This window comes from Brassica oleracea, chromosome C5, assembly GCF_000695525.1.
Source record: "Brassica oleracea var. oleracea cultivar TO1000 chromosome C5, BOL, whole genome shotgun sequence".
Taxonomy (NCBI): Eukaryota; Viridiplantae; Streptophyta; class Magnoliopsida; order Brassicales; family Brassicaceae; genus Brassica; species Brassica oleracea.
Window position 1 is genome coordinate 31,618,104 of NC_027752.1, and position 12,963 is coordinate 31,631,066.

Here is a 12,963-nt window from a genome sequence, read left to right on the forward strand (position 1 = left end):
ATATAAATTGCAGTTTTATATTGAACAAGTATTTGTTCAATAGCTGGTTTGAGGTTTTGGTGCTTAAAAAGGAAATAGTTAGACTTAGAGTTTTTATTCATGAAACTTGAGATTATAATCCTAAAGATGCCTAATGAGTTGCATGCATGATAATGTAAAGCTCAACTACTTAGTCAACAAGTCCATCAGCGTTCGCAATGTTTGGATTTGTCTATTAACTATATCTATTGATCTCAACTGTCGTATTTTGATTAATAGAAAGTGTCGATCGATAATCCTATAGGGATATCGATCGATACACATTTTGCTCCGTCGATCGATTATTCAAGTGTGATATCGATCGACGCGTTCTAGTCAAGCTTTATGTGCGGGTTGAATAATAGCTTACTAAGCTCACTAGATCAGCTCTCGCCTTGCTCATAGCAAGAAACATAGTTCTATTAGAATGTTTTCAGGATGAGAATAAAGCTCTCGCTTTTATCAATCAAATCCAAGGGCAGGTCCTAGGTAGCTAATCTAGACACAGACATTAATGAACAATCCTAAAGATGATCATCACAACTCAGCAATCTATAGTTGGGGCTAATCCCTCCTAACCTATTTAAACCCTAAATCTAACAATGGAACTACTCAGACATGACTAAGCAATTCATAACAGCAGATAAGTATAAAAACTTCATTATAATAGTAAATAGATATTAATGGAGTTCCAATCACAAATTATAACTTTGGATCTTCTCTCCAATCTATCAAAATCCTAAAAACCTTTGCTGTGAAAATAATAAAACTAGAAAAGCAGCCTTTGCCTCTTTCATGGCGGCAAAGCTTATATAATTAGGGTAAAACTCGTCAGGGGTAATCTTGTAAAATGGTGAAGACTTGGGCTTCAAGTCGATTGTGACCAAACGGGCTTTCTGCGCTCTTCGCAGTCGATCGATACACAGATGTGAGTATCGATCGATTATTCCTCTCCAATATCGACCGATGGTCGAGCTCGATGGTCATCTCGGATGTTCGCTCCAAATATCTCCAAAACACTCCAAAATCATCCCTTATCTCCAAAACACTCCTGATCTTATAAATATAATAAATAAACTCTATAATATAATAGTTATTAGTAAAAACACCTATAAACTATGGATAAATAAACTCCTGGTCGAGCTCGATGGTCATCGATCGATGTCCGTCTGAAATCCATGCTTTTCTTCTGAAGTACATGTGTCAGTAGAAAAAGAAGAAAAAACTTAAGCAAACAGAGTAACAAAATCTAAACTATATTTTACACTTAATCTAATAGTAAAGGAGTGATTTGTACTCTCTCAAATAATAAGTTCAGTTGTATTACTTAGGGATCAAATCCACATAGACTCTAAGATTGCACAATAGATTTCTAGTCTTCAAAGTAAAGTTAGACGATTATGATTAAAGCAGTAAATTGGTTGAAGAAGATAGTTGTTCGATTGAAAAAAAAATGTTTGTAAACTATTTGGGAAAGAGCTAGATTTGGGATAATTCTCAGGTGTGACAAGTATGTAAATTTAGTTTAGTTAATTAGGAATTATAAATTATATGTTCTCGGACTCAAACTTAAGTATAATCTATCAACTTCTGTTTGTTTAGATTATCTAATGTCTAGATCTAAGATCTCAGCTGTCGGTTATTGATCTTGAGAAAGTGTCGATCGAAAATTCTATATGAATATCGATCGATACACCTTTCACACCGTCGATCGATACAACTATGGATTTTCGATCGACGTTCCTTCTAGCACGCTTTACGAACAGGTTTGATACATGTTCTCTAATCTCCTAGACTAACTTCCGTGTGTATCCAGTCAATTAGATCATACTAGCTAGTTTCAGGAAATTAACCAAGCTTCCGCTTGCGCTAGTTAAACCTATGATCTAAGTTTAGAGTGATCAATCCTAGACTTAGCATTAAGAGAAATTAGATGAAGAACTATTATAATATCCTAACAACAATTCATACTAGCAGTACAAAGATCACCTTTTGAAGAACCCTAATCTAACAATAAGATTACTCAGACATATTCATAAGAAACATGGTCATGATGGTCTGAATAATACTTAAATGAAATGAATATGAAATGTAAACAAGACAGAGTAAAGAAACAAGGGAGTTCAAGATCTTCTTTGTTTATGAAGTTCAGATCTCTCTCTCTCTCTCTCTCTCTCTCGCTCTCTCTATCCTAAGCTCTCCAAGCTATCAAGTATGCCTTCTCTTCAAGTGTGTAACAATGGTGGAAGAGGTCTCAATAAAGTCTGCCTCTAAAATGATACAAAACCCTAATAAGCTTAACATACGGCCATGGACTTATAGTGCAATAACTTGGAGTTTTGGGTAAAACTTGTGATTTTCTTAAATGATGTTCCCGCGGATGGCTCGGCGTCGATCGATATCGCTGCTGTTATATCGATCGATTGTGGAAGTGATTTGCCGATCGATGTGTATCCTCAATAATCGATCCGCTTTAGTGGTTACAACACACTTCTCAAAAAGGTTCAAAAATACTCCAAAACCACAATTTTCCACAAATGAGTACATAAACCTGTAAAATCTTTGAAAAGATTCCAAATGCATATAAAATATTTTGAAAACATATATAAATCAGGGTCAAATGTGGGTAAAATTCATGATATATCACTTATAAAAATTCTATTCACACTTATCTAATTTCTTACTCAGCCCAAAAGATTATAAAAATTGGGTTCCAACATTAACATCTTCTTAAATCTATAATTTCTTCATCGTAACTGTAAATGTGTATTTGAATTTTATAATAAGGTCTTAGTATCATAATTTGTTTGGTTATGTAATTGTAAACGTGTATTTGGATTTTCTCAGTGTTTATGTATTGTGGATGTATGATCTCTTGGATAGATATCAATTCAATAAAATTGAAAAAAAACGAAATGTATTTGGAAATCAACAAAACATGTAGTTTGTTAATTATGACTGTTGAATAGACATCGACATTGTCTAGTAAATTATTGGTTTAGGCTATCGGTTTCAACATTCAACACCCTCCACCTCATCTCTTCTATTTTTCGCATCATCTTCTTTCTTTTATATCTCACAATTCAACACACACCCACTTACAATGGTTTGTTGAATTTTATTCAACATTATATCCTACAATTGTTTTTAAATAATTTTGTTTTCTTATATGTTTTTGTAATTACATATTAACAATTATTGAATGAAATTAAATTAAAATATTTTAGAACTAAATATATGTTTTACATAAATTTGATTTTGATTTTATAAATTTAATATACAAATCAAATATTAAAATGAAAATTAAAGAAAGTTATTATTAAAATAAAAAATTACGAGAAAATAAAATATAATACAATACACTAATAAACACACGACATAAATAATAAAACACACATAGTTTAATTAGTGTAATAAACTCAACTCACAAACTTAAAAATCTCTTCAACCACAGAACATTCCAAATTTTCCCCATATGTGTCTGACTAGATCTACTTGCAATTCATGATGTACAATGGAATCACACAACTCCGATCTAGCACGTACATGATTTGCAAATGCAGGTAACACTACAGTCGAGAATGTTTGTGGTGCATTAAACCCACTTGCCTCAGATTGATCATAGTCGGTCCGGTGTTGAGCATATGTATCTCGTTCATCTTCAACAATCATATTATGCAATATGATATATGATCTCATTATAATATCCAAATCGGAAATGTCCCACATGTGAGCTGGTTTGTGAATGCTTTTAAACCGAGCCTGCAAGACTCCAAATGCACGTTCGATGTCCTTCTGGCAACCCTCTTGAACTTGTGCAAATAACTTGTTCAGTTCACTCTGAGGAAGCCTAATTGATTTGATGAAAGTGGGATAAGAAGGATTGATACCGTCGGCTAGATAATACGCCATATTATACGGATGTTGGTTCACAAAGAAGTTTACTCTTAGAGTATTTCCATGTTCAACATCATCGAACACCGGTGAACGATCCAGAACGTTTATATCATTTAATGTGACTCAGATCCATAGATCACGGGATGCGACAGCTTCAAGAATAACATTGGTGGTTCTCTTATCTTCCCGAGTAAATTGTCATTTCCACGCTGTAGGATAATTTTTCTATTCCTAGTGCATACAATCAATACTCCCAATCATCCCCGGAAACCCTCGTTTTCACTAACATGCAAAATTCTCTGCAGGTCATCTTGAGTTGGGGCTCTAAGATACAATTGCTCGTACAATTGTATGATTTCTTTACAGAATCTACGCAAGCACTCCAAAGTTGTAGTACCTTTAATTTTGATGTATTCATCCACCACGTCGGCTGCAACACCATATGCTAACATTCGCATGGCCGTGGTACATTTTGATAATTGAGACATACCTTCTTTATAATTGGCGTCAAACGTTGAGTGAAATAGTCGTCATTGCTTGATAAGTCCCCAACGATGTAGAGGAAAACATGTTTTCGCATCCGTAATCGTTGACGAAACATTGCATCGTCATATGTAGGTTGACTGGAAAAATAGTCATCAATCAGTCTTTGATTTGCACCTACATGTCTCTTGAAGTATCTTCTTTTGCTATTAGATGGATAGTCTTGTTCTATTTTTTGTTGACGCTCGCTAAAATGGTTGAGGATATACCTCTCTTCAATTTCATACTGCCTTTTGTAAGCTTCGATATCAAAAAGATTGTTTTCGTAAGTTGAGATTTATTGTATTGGTATATCACTGAAAGATTGAGTCCCCATTTATAGGAAAATGGATTCAACATTATTAAAGCATGGTGAGTGATTTGAGGATAAGATTGATGAAAGTCATGGTGAGTGGTTGGAGGATAAGATTGATGAAATTCACGTACACTTGACGACATTATTAAAGCATGGTGAATGGTAGGAGGATAAGATTGATGAAAGTCACGTACACTTGACGATATTATTAGTATGTTGATTGGTTGGAAGATAGGATTGTCTTAAGAAAAGCCAAAAGTCATGGATCACATTGACGAAAAATTTATGGACACTTGACAGCATTATTAAAGCATATTGAGTGTTTAGAGGATAAGATTCTCCCAATAAAAAGTGAAAGATACATATTAAATTATTAAAAGAGAACGTGACAAATTAACATTATTAAAACATAAAGTGATGATACAAACAAACATAGAGTGACATGATATTGACAACCCACTTGTGAACACAATTTATTTCCAAATAATTCGTTTTGGAACCGCTCTTTGCTCTGATCATTGAGATGTTCTTTTTCACTCAGCTTCAACCACATATTTATCTTCTTAGTACGAGTCGTTTTTTTCATAAACTGGTTTGCCTCTTCTTGCCTTCGTGTTGCCTCCTTTCGCCTTTGGTTTGACTCCTCTTGCAACATGGCTAGTTTTTCCAAGCGTTCCAACTCTTGCGCCTTGATTTGTTTGTGTTCAATAAAATCTTCATTGACCAATTCCAAAGCTGCACATTTACCTTTCTTTTTAGCTTTTTTTCTTTGTTGCATCATTCTGTATTGGACGAGCACTGAATCCTATAGAGTTGGAGTTACTAGCAACACTTTCGTGGGCTCTCTTAGATCCACTGCTTCCAGAGTCAGTCTTTCCTCCTACCTGGATACCATAGCGTGGTTGATAACAGACAGCGACCCATTCTGACATTAAATTGAAATATCCATTCTTATCACCTGAATGTAACTCTTGTGCTTTTGCTAATACATCATTCTCCGACCACCCGCTTTGTTGCATATGCTTAGTGTTATTGTAAGAACCGATCCATTTCTCCAATATTTTGTTTACGTGGTTGAAATAATTTCTACAGGATATCAAATCACGTGGAGGATCAAATGAGAAATGCTCATTACAATACTCAACAATCTTACCTCAATATGCATCACCTTTTTGGTTTCTGCCAACAATACAGTCTAATCCATATTTAATCCATCCGTTCAGTAACACCAAATTTTGCGCAGTCCTCCATTTCTCTCCGGCGAGTAGAGGTTGAATCTTCTGTATTTGGAGTGACTTCGTAAAGACTGCTCATACCAGCAAGAGTCATTTGTGTAGAAAATTTAGGAAATTCAGTTGCTCTAACATTTGGAACAATTTCATTACCTTTTGGAGTAGAAAAATAAGAAGGTGTTTGAGATGAATGTGACATCATCGATCCGTAATTTGAAGGATAGTTTGGAACCGCTGATGGCATGAAGAAATTTGGTTGATAACCATAATTTGGTAAATGTTGGGGTTGGCTAGAAGACTATTTTGAAATTGATAGTTATTAAGATTTGGATAGTTAAAAGGATAATTAGTAAAACTTTGGGTGTTATAAGGGTTATTGTTGGGATCCATTTCACTTGAATAAGAAGAAAAATATAAAAACAAGAGTTTGTTGTAGACTAAGAGAAAAATTATAGTGCGAAGAGATGATGTCTGAGTCCAAATCAAATGAAACAAGTCTCTATTTATTGAAGTAAAAAAAATATTTTTTAAAGGAATTTTGAAGTAAAAATAATATATTCTAAAACGAGAAAGGAGAAGACAAGCGAATCAAACAATGTGAATGAGATTGAAGAAGGAATGAATTGGAGAAGGAAATATTATTGAGAGAGTTTTCTAAACTGGGATTTGAAAGTTGAATTTGAAGAAGGAAGAAGATAACGAAAAAGGGGAAGAGATTTTGTTTTTGTATTGTGGTTTTCAACTTTTTAATAAATAAATAGGATAGGATCCGTTTTGACTGGGTTCTGGTGGGCAGTCTGTTTATCTTCTAGTTGGGTGTGTAAATTATCAAATTCATTAAACCCTATTGTGTCTTTTACTTGGTTTTGGTAAAAAAAAAAAATAAAAAAAAAATTAGATTTATGAAGGGATATGTTAGAATAAACATATGAGGTAGTAGGGCAATATAGAATAAAGTCTCTTTACTTATTTGTTGTCTCTTTTGTAGTTTTGTGTTTTATATTAATATTTATCTCTAAAAACTTGTCCAGAATTGAGCCACTGTAGGTTCTCTAAGCCATGTGTTCCCTAAATAGTTTTAATTTTTTTTTTCAACGTCAAAAGGTCATTCTATTGCTCAAACTTGAGGTGGTTTGGGTAACCAGACCGGAATAGAATAATCAATAAAATGTAACTCCTTATGGAAGGATCTAGCAGTCTTAGTTACAAAGTCTGAAATCTGATTGCGCGCTCGTGGACATGAATGATGTTGAAGTCCGGAAAGCATATCTGTATCCTTTCTAATTCTGTCGCAAAACTTGGTCAAGCATGAAGTTCCTCTATCATTACAATTAGCTCCTAGTCTGTCCCAAAGCTCTGGCATGTTGAATGTTGAAGCATATTCTTCATTGTCCACCGCAGTGCTTCTACTTCCGAATGCAAGGCTGATTTGCATCGAGTTAATTAATAAATTCTGAGCCACCTAATATCCAGATTTAACCGTGTATTGGTCATTCTTTATGTAGTTCTAGCAGAATGTATCACGGGGATGAGTTGAGCTTATGGCCAAACTCCTTATGATGTCATCAAGGTTGACATAGTTCTCCAATAGACCAATTCTGAGCCACCCAATATCCAGATTTAACCGTGTATTGGTCATTCCTTGTGTAGTTCCAGTAGAATGTATCACAGCGATGAGTTGAGCTTATGGCCAAACTCCTTATGAGTGGTATGTCACCAAGATTGACATAGTTCTCCAATAGATAATCCATATTTGTGTAGATGCTTGGTACTGGAAATATATCTGGGCTTGTTGGAGTTGATGATAAGGACCAAACTTGTAGAGCTGGCGAACATTCGGATTGGGTTACAGATTCTTCTAGTTCTCCACATCTTGGGCAGTAGTTATCACACCTCATATTTCGTCTTGCTAAGTTCCTCGTTACTACCACATGACCAGTTAACAATTTCCATATAAGATGACATATCTTCTTAGGTGCATTTAACTTCCAAGCAAAGGCTTGAAGCTTAATGATACTCGGCTCCAAGACTTCCTTCTCTTCCTCTGTCTTTAATAAATTCTGAGCCACCCAATACCTAGATTTAACCGTGTATTGGCCATTCCTTGTGTAGTTCCAGCATAATGTATCACGCGATGAGTTTAGTTTATGGCCAAACTCCTTATAAGTGGTGTGTCATCAAGATTGGCATAGTTCTCCAATAGACCAACATCCCAATCCTTCAATACCTGATTAATGAGATCATTGACTCTCATATTAGGATGCATAACTGGCGTTACAGAGATAGCTTGTCTCGCAGGGGTCGTTGGAATCCACAGATCCTCCCACACCTTGACTTCACAACCTGAATGAATCTTCTTTCTGATTCCCACTAATAACAACTTCCTTGCAGCAGAAATGCTAGTCCACACATAGGATGAGCTGCTAGCAGAATTTACTCTTAGTGGTGAACTCAATCTATAGTATCTTCCCCTCAAGACCCAGGCAACCAAAGAGTCAGGAAACTGAACTAGCCTCCATAATTGTTTTGCCAATAGTGCCAGATTGAACACATGGATCATATGGAAACCAATCCCACCCTCCTCTCTTGGTAAAAAGACTTTCCCATTTCACCCAGTGTATTCCTCTTTTTGGTGAATTTGAACTCCACTAGAATTGAGCAATGGCACTTGCTAGGTTTTCACATATCTCCAATGGGAGCAGGAAAGTAGACATAACATAAGTCGGAAGAGCTAGCTGAATGGATTTAATCAACACTTTGTTCCCTCTTTTCGAGAGCCATCTACCTATCCATCCATTCACTCTATGCATCAACTTATCCTTGAGAAATGCAAAAAGTTTGCACTTGGAACCACTTATGTCTTCCGGGGATACCTAAGTAAGTTCTCATTCCTCTTTCGTTTTGTATTCCAGATGCATCTTTTATCTCTTACCTAATAGTTGCATTAATCCGCTTACCCAAGAGTAAGAACGATTTATCAAAGTTGATACATTGACCTGATGCTTTACCATATTTCCTGACTAATTCCATTACTTCTTCACATTCACGGGGCTCCGCCTTACAGAAGAAAAGGCTATCATCAGCAAAGAGAAGGTGGGATACCGAAGGACACGCGCGTGTGACGCGCATCCCCGTTATCTTCCCTTGGTTCTCTGCATGATTGAGAAGGCTAGCGAGCGTTTCCATGCATAGAATAAAAATGAAAGGAGACAAAGGATCTCCTTGACATAAGCCTCTACCAGGAACAATATTTCCTCGTGGCTGTCCATTCATGAGTACTTTATATTTCACCGACGTAATCCATCGCATTATCCAGATGATCCATGTTTCTGAAAACCCATCTTAAGCATGACAGCTTCAATAAACTACCATTCCATCTTTTCATATGATTTGCTCATGTCCGTCTTAATGGCCATCATTTTATTGTGTCCACTTGGTTTAGTTCTCTGAGCGTGGAACATTTCTTGAGCAATCATAATGTTGTCTGAAATCTGTCTTCCAGCAACAAAAGCTGACTGGGTTTCCGATATCAAGTCTGGTAGCACTTTCTTTAATCTCTGGCATAAGACCTTAGAGATTATCTTCTAGCTGACGTTACACAAGCTAATGGGTCTAAATTGAGCCATTTCGTTAGGCTTTGTTGTCTTTGGGATGAGACATATATTCGTATCATTCAGTCCATTCGCCACTGTCCCCTCAAAAAGGAATTTATTAAGTATAAGAGTTAAATCCTCCTTTACTATATCCCAGAATTTCTTATAGAAAAGTGCAGTCATCCCATCTGGTCCTGGGGTCTTTTCTGGATGCATAGCAAAAAGCGCTGATTTAACCTCCCATTCGGAGACCGGAGCTGTAAGGTTCTCATTCATTGCCCCTGTGATCGTCGTAGGAACTTGAGCTAGCGCCTCTTCAATGTCATCTGGGTTAGATGATTCAAAGATCTGTCTAAAGTAGCTAGTAGCAATGGCTACTAATCCTTATTCATCCTCAACTATATTTCCATTTGCATCTAGGGGCTGTGTGATTTTATTCCTTGCTCTTCTTTGCTTTGTTAAGGCATGAAATTTTTTTTGTATTTCTGTCACCTTCTCTAAGCCAAAACACTCGACTCTTCTGTTTCCTGTTTCCAGAACATTTCTTCTACTCTAAGAGCATCAGAGAGTTCCTTCAACACTGCTGCAATTTCCTCAGTTGTAGCATTATCATCTGCGTACAAACCCTCCACTTTTTCTTTAAGCTCCTCCACTAATTTCGCCGAGTTACCATTATGTTGTTTCCTCCATTCGCTCAAGGCTTTTCGGCAGCTAGAAATAGGTTCCATAATAGTCGCATTGGGAGGGAGATCAGGAGATTTCCATCCCTCAAGAATGACTTGCCTTAGCTCCTCATTATCCAGCCATCTTTTATCAAACTTGAATTTTTTTTTTATCTCTTTATTGTTTTTATGAGTATGTCTGCAAGAATCCGACAATGGTCTGATCTCCATAACCTCATATACTTCATAGTCGAGTGGGGAAACTTCTCATGCCAATCTGCATTTCCTACTGCTCTGTCTAAGCAACATCGAATAGTTTTTCTTCCTGCTCTCTTCCTTACCCATGAGAGCATGTCCCCCGTGAAAGGAAACTCTAGTATCTCACAGTGATTAAGCATCTGCTTAAAGGGTAGGAAAGAACTATCAGGACGTTGTCTCCCTCCTTCTTTCTCATTGTGACCTGTAATTTCATTAAAATCTCCTATCATGAACCAAAGTCCAGTTGTTGTTGTTGAGAAACGCGTAAGACGTTCCCAAACTTGATCTCGTCTTTCTAGTAAAGGATTCCAATAAACAAACATCATATAGACTTTTATTCCATCAATGACTGCCTCAATGTCAATCATACGGTTATTCGAAAATAAAACATTAACTTGAAATTCATTCATAAAAAATAAAGCTAAACCTCCGCTGAGTCCAAGTGGCTCAACAGTAAAAAACTGATCAAATCCTAAGTCGGCCTGAATGTTTTGCAACAGCAGCCTTCTGTTCTTCATCTCAGAAAGAAACACAAGTCTTGGGTGATGCTTGACACATCTCCGTAAGGCGTCGAACTATGAGGTCGTTCCATATCCCTCGACAGTTCCAACTGATTGTCTTCACAGATGATTTCTGGGGGGTTTTTGGACCCCTCCAAACCATCATCGGTGCCTTTTACAGAACTCTTATTTTTATTCCTCTGACTTTTGTTTTCCCCATACGAAGGAAAACCCAATGAAAAAGCCTTGCGTTTTGTGGGAACCGAAATTCACACCGTCGATTATAATAAATAATAATGGAGGAAAACCGAGTGAACCCGTTCTTCCATGAAAGTCAGGATTCTCTACTTCATCACTTTAGAACGATAAAAAGATAGATAATCGCTCAGAGGCGTTTTATTGAATAGTATGAATACAAGATTTCTCCGAGAGGAGTAGAGATATTCTAACTATCGGAACAACAGGACAAGAGGCGGCCAAGACGTCTTAAGCCCTGTCGTGCTAGTCTAACCACCTAAGCCCTAAGTTCTCTAAGCTAGCAAGAGTTCTCTAAGTCTAAATTCTCCGGTCCCCTTTCCTTCTGCTCCTGCTCTCCTTATATAGTCGCTCTAGGTCGGTGGCCCATCCTTCGCCTTCGGGCCCAAGTCTATCTCTTTTGGGAATATTCCATTTTTCGTCGATCTTGATAGTTATCCTCGAATCTTTACATTTATCTTTGGAAACTTAGCATATCATATTTCTGCGAGTTAGGACAAACCGTCATAACTTTTATGGGCTCGAATCCCTTATAAGAGCGTATATGGGCCTCTAGACCAGTTTGGATCCTTGCGGACCATTCTTAGGCCTTTTGGCGTTTATACGATCTCTCGGTTTTAGTCATAAAACTTTGAGAATAACTTTAATCAAAAAGAAACGAGGAGTATATGGTCCCGAAGATTGGATATCACAGCTATACGGAAGATACGGGAGTCGAAGTAAGTCGGACAGGCCGGGATCAGGTCGAGCTCGCCGGGCGAGCCGACTCGCGTGATGGCCAAACTCACCGGCGAGCACAACCACACGACGGTTCAGATCGCCGGCGAGCTGACCGGCGCGATGGTTGAGCTCGCCGGGCGAGTGCAACCACACGACGGTTCAGCTCGCCGGCGAGCTGACGGCGTGATGGTTGAGCTCGCCGGGCGAGTATAACCACACGTCGGTTCAGTTCGCCGGCGAGATGTCCGACGTGATGGTTGAGCTCGCCGGCTAAGAAAAGCTCCGACGTCGAGATGGTGGAGGCCAACTCGGCACTTCCGACTCTGGCCATGCATGAAGCTACTCCAACCTTCTTCGCCGGGTTTCTTTCTTTCAAAGAGAGACTGTCCAGACGCAGTGCCGAGAAGGAAGGGGGTTGGATTCAGCCTGAGGTGCCAGCTATCCTTTCTTCGCCTGTGATGTCGACCTCGGCTGGAGGAAACAAGTCCCCTGGTGATGCCACGCCCCTCGTAGAATCGGCCATGGTTCCTGTTCAAGTTCAGGACGTCTCGGCTCAACCCTCGGGTTCTTCGACCACACCAGTCCCAGCTCCTAAGGAGGAGAAGGCGATGGAGTTAATGCCTCTGCCTTTGGATAGGAAGGAGATCGTCCTAGGGCTTCCCGCGTCCAGTGCTGCTTCTTTGACCAAAAGTCGCAAGAGGACTGGCGCTACGACCGAGACCGTCAAGAAGAGGAGATGTACCGCTGGCGCGGAAGGGGAGCCCTCGGGACCTTTGTCGCGACATCGTGCCAAGGTTTGTTTTCACTATTTTCTGCATAAGCCACCTTGTTCTACGATTATCCTGACCCTTATTTCATGTATAGTTTGTATCCCTGATTGACGGGATGCTCAGCGACTGCGGATCAGAGATTGAGCGTTCGACAAGGGGCATGGCTGAATCGCAAGAGGCATTGAAACAAGCCGAGGCCGCGTTGAAATCTACTGAAGCT

General features: G+C 38.3%; 1 pseudogene; it reads right to left on the bottom strand.

Annotated features, from left to right (window-relative positions):
- Nucleotides 1–3,462: 3,462 nt before the first annotated feature.
- On the bottom strand, nt 3,463–4,711 carry LOC106344996 (annotated as a pseudogene).
- Between the last annotated feature and the right edge of the window lie 8,252 nt (nt 4,712–12,963).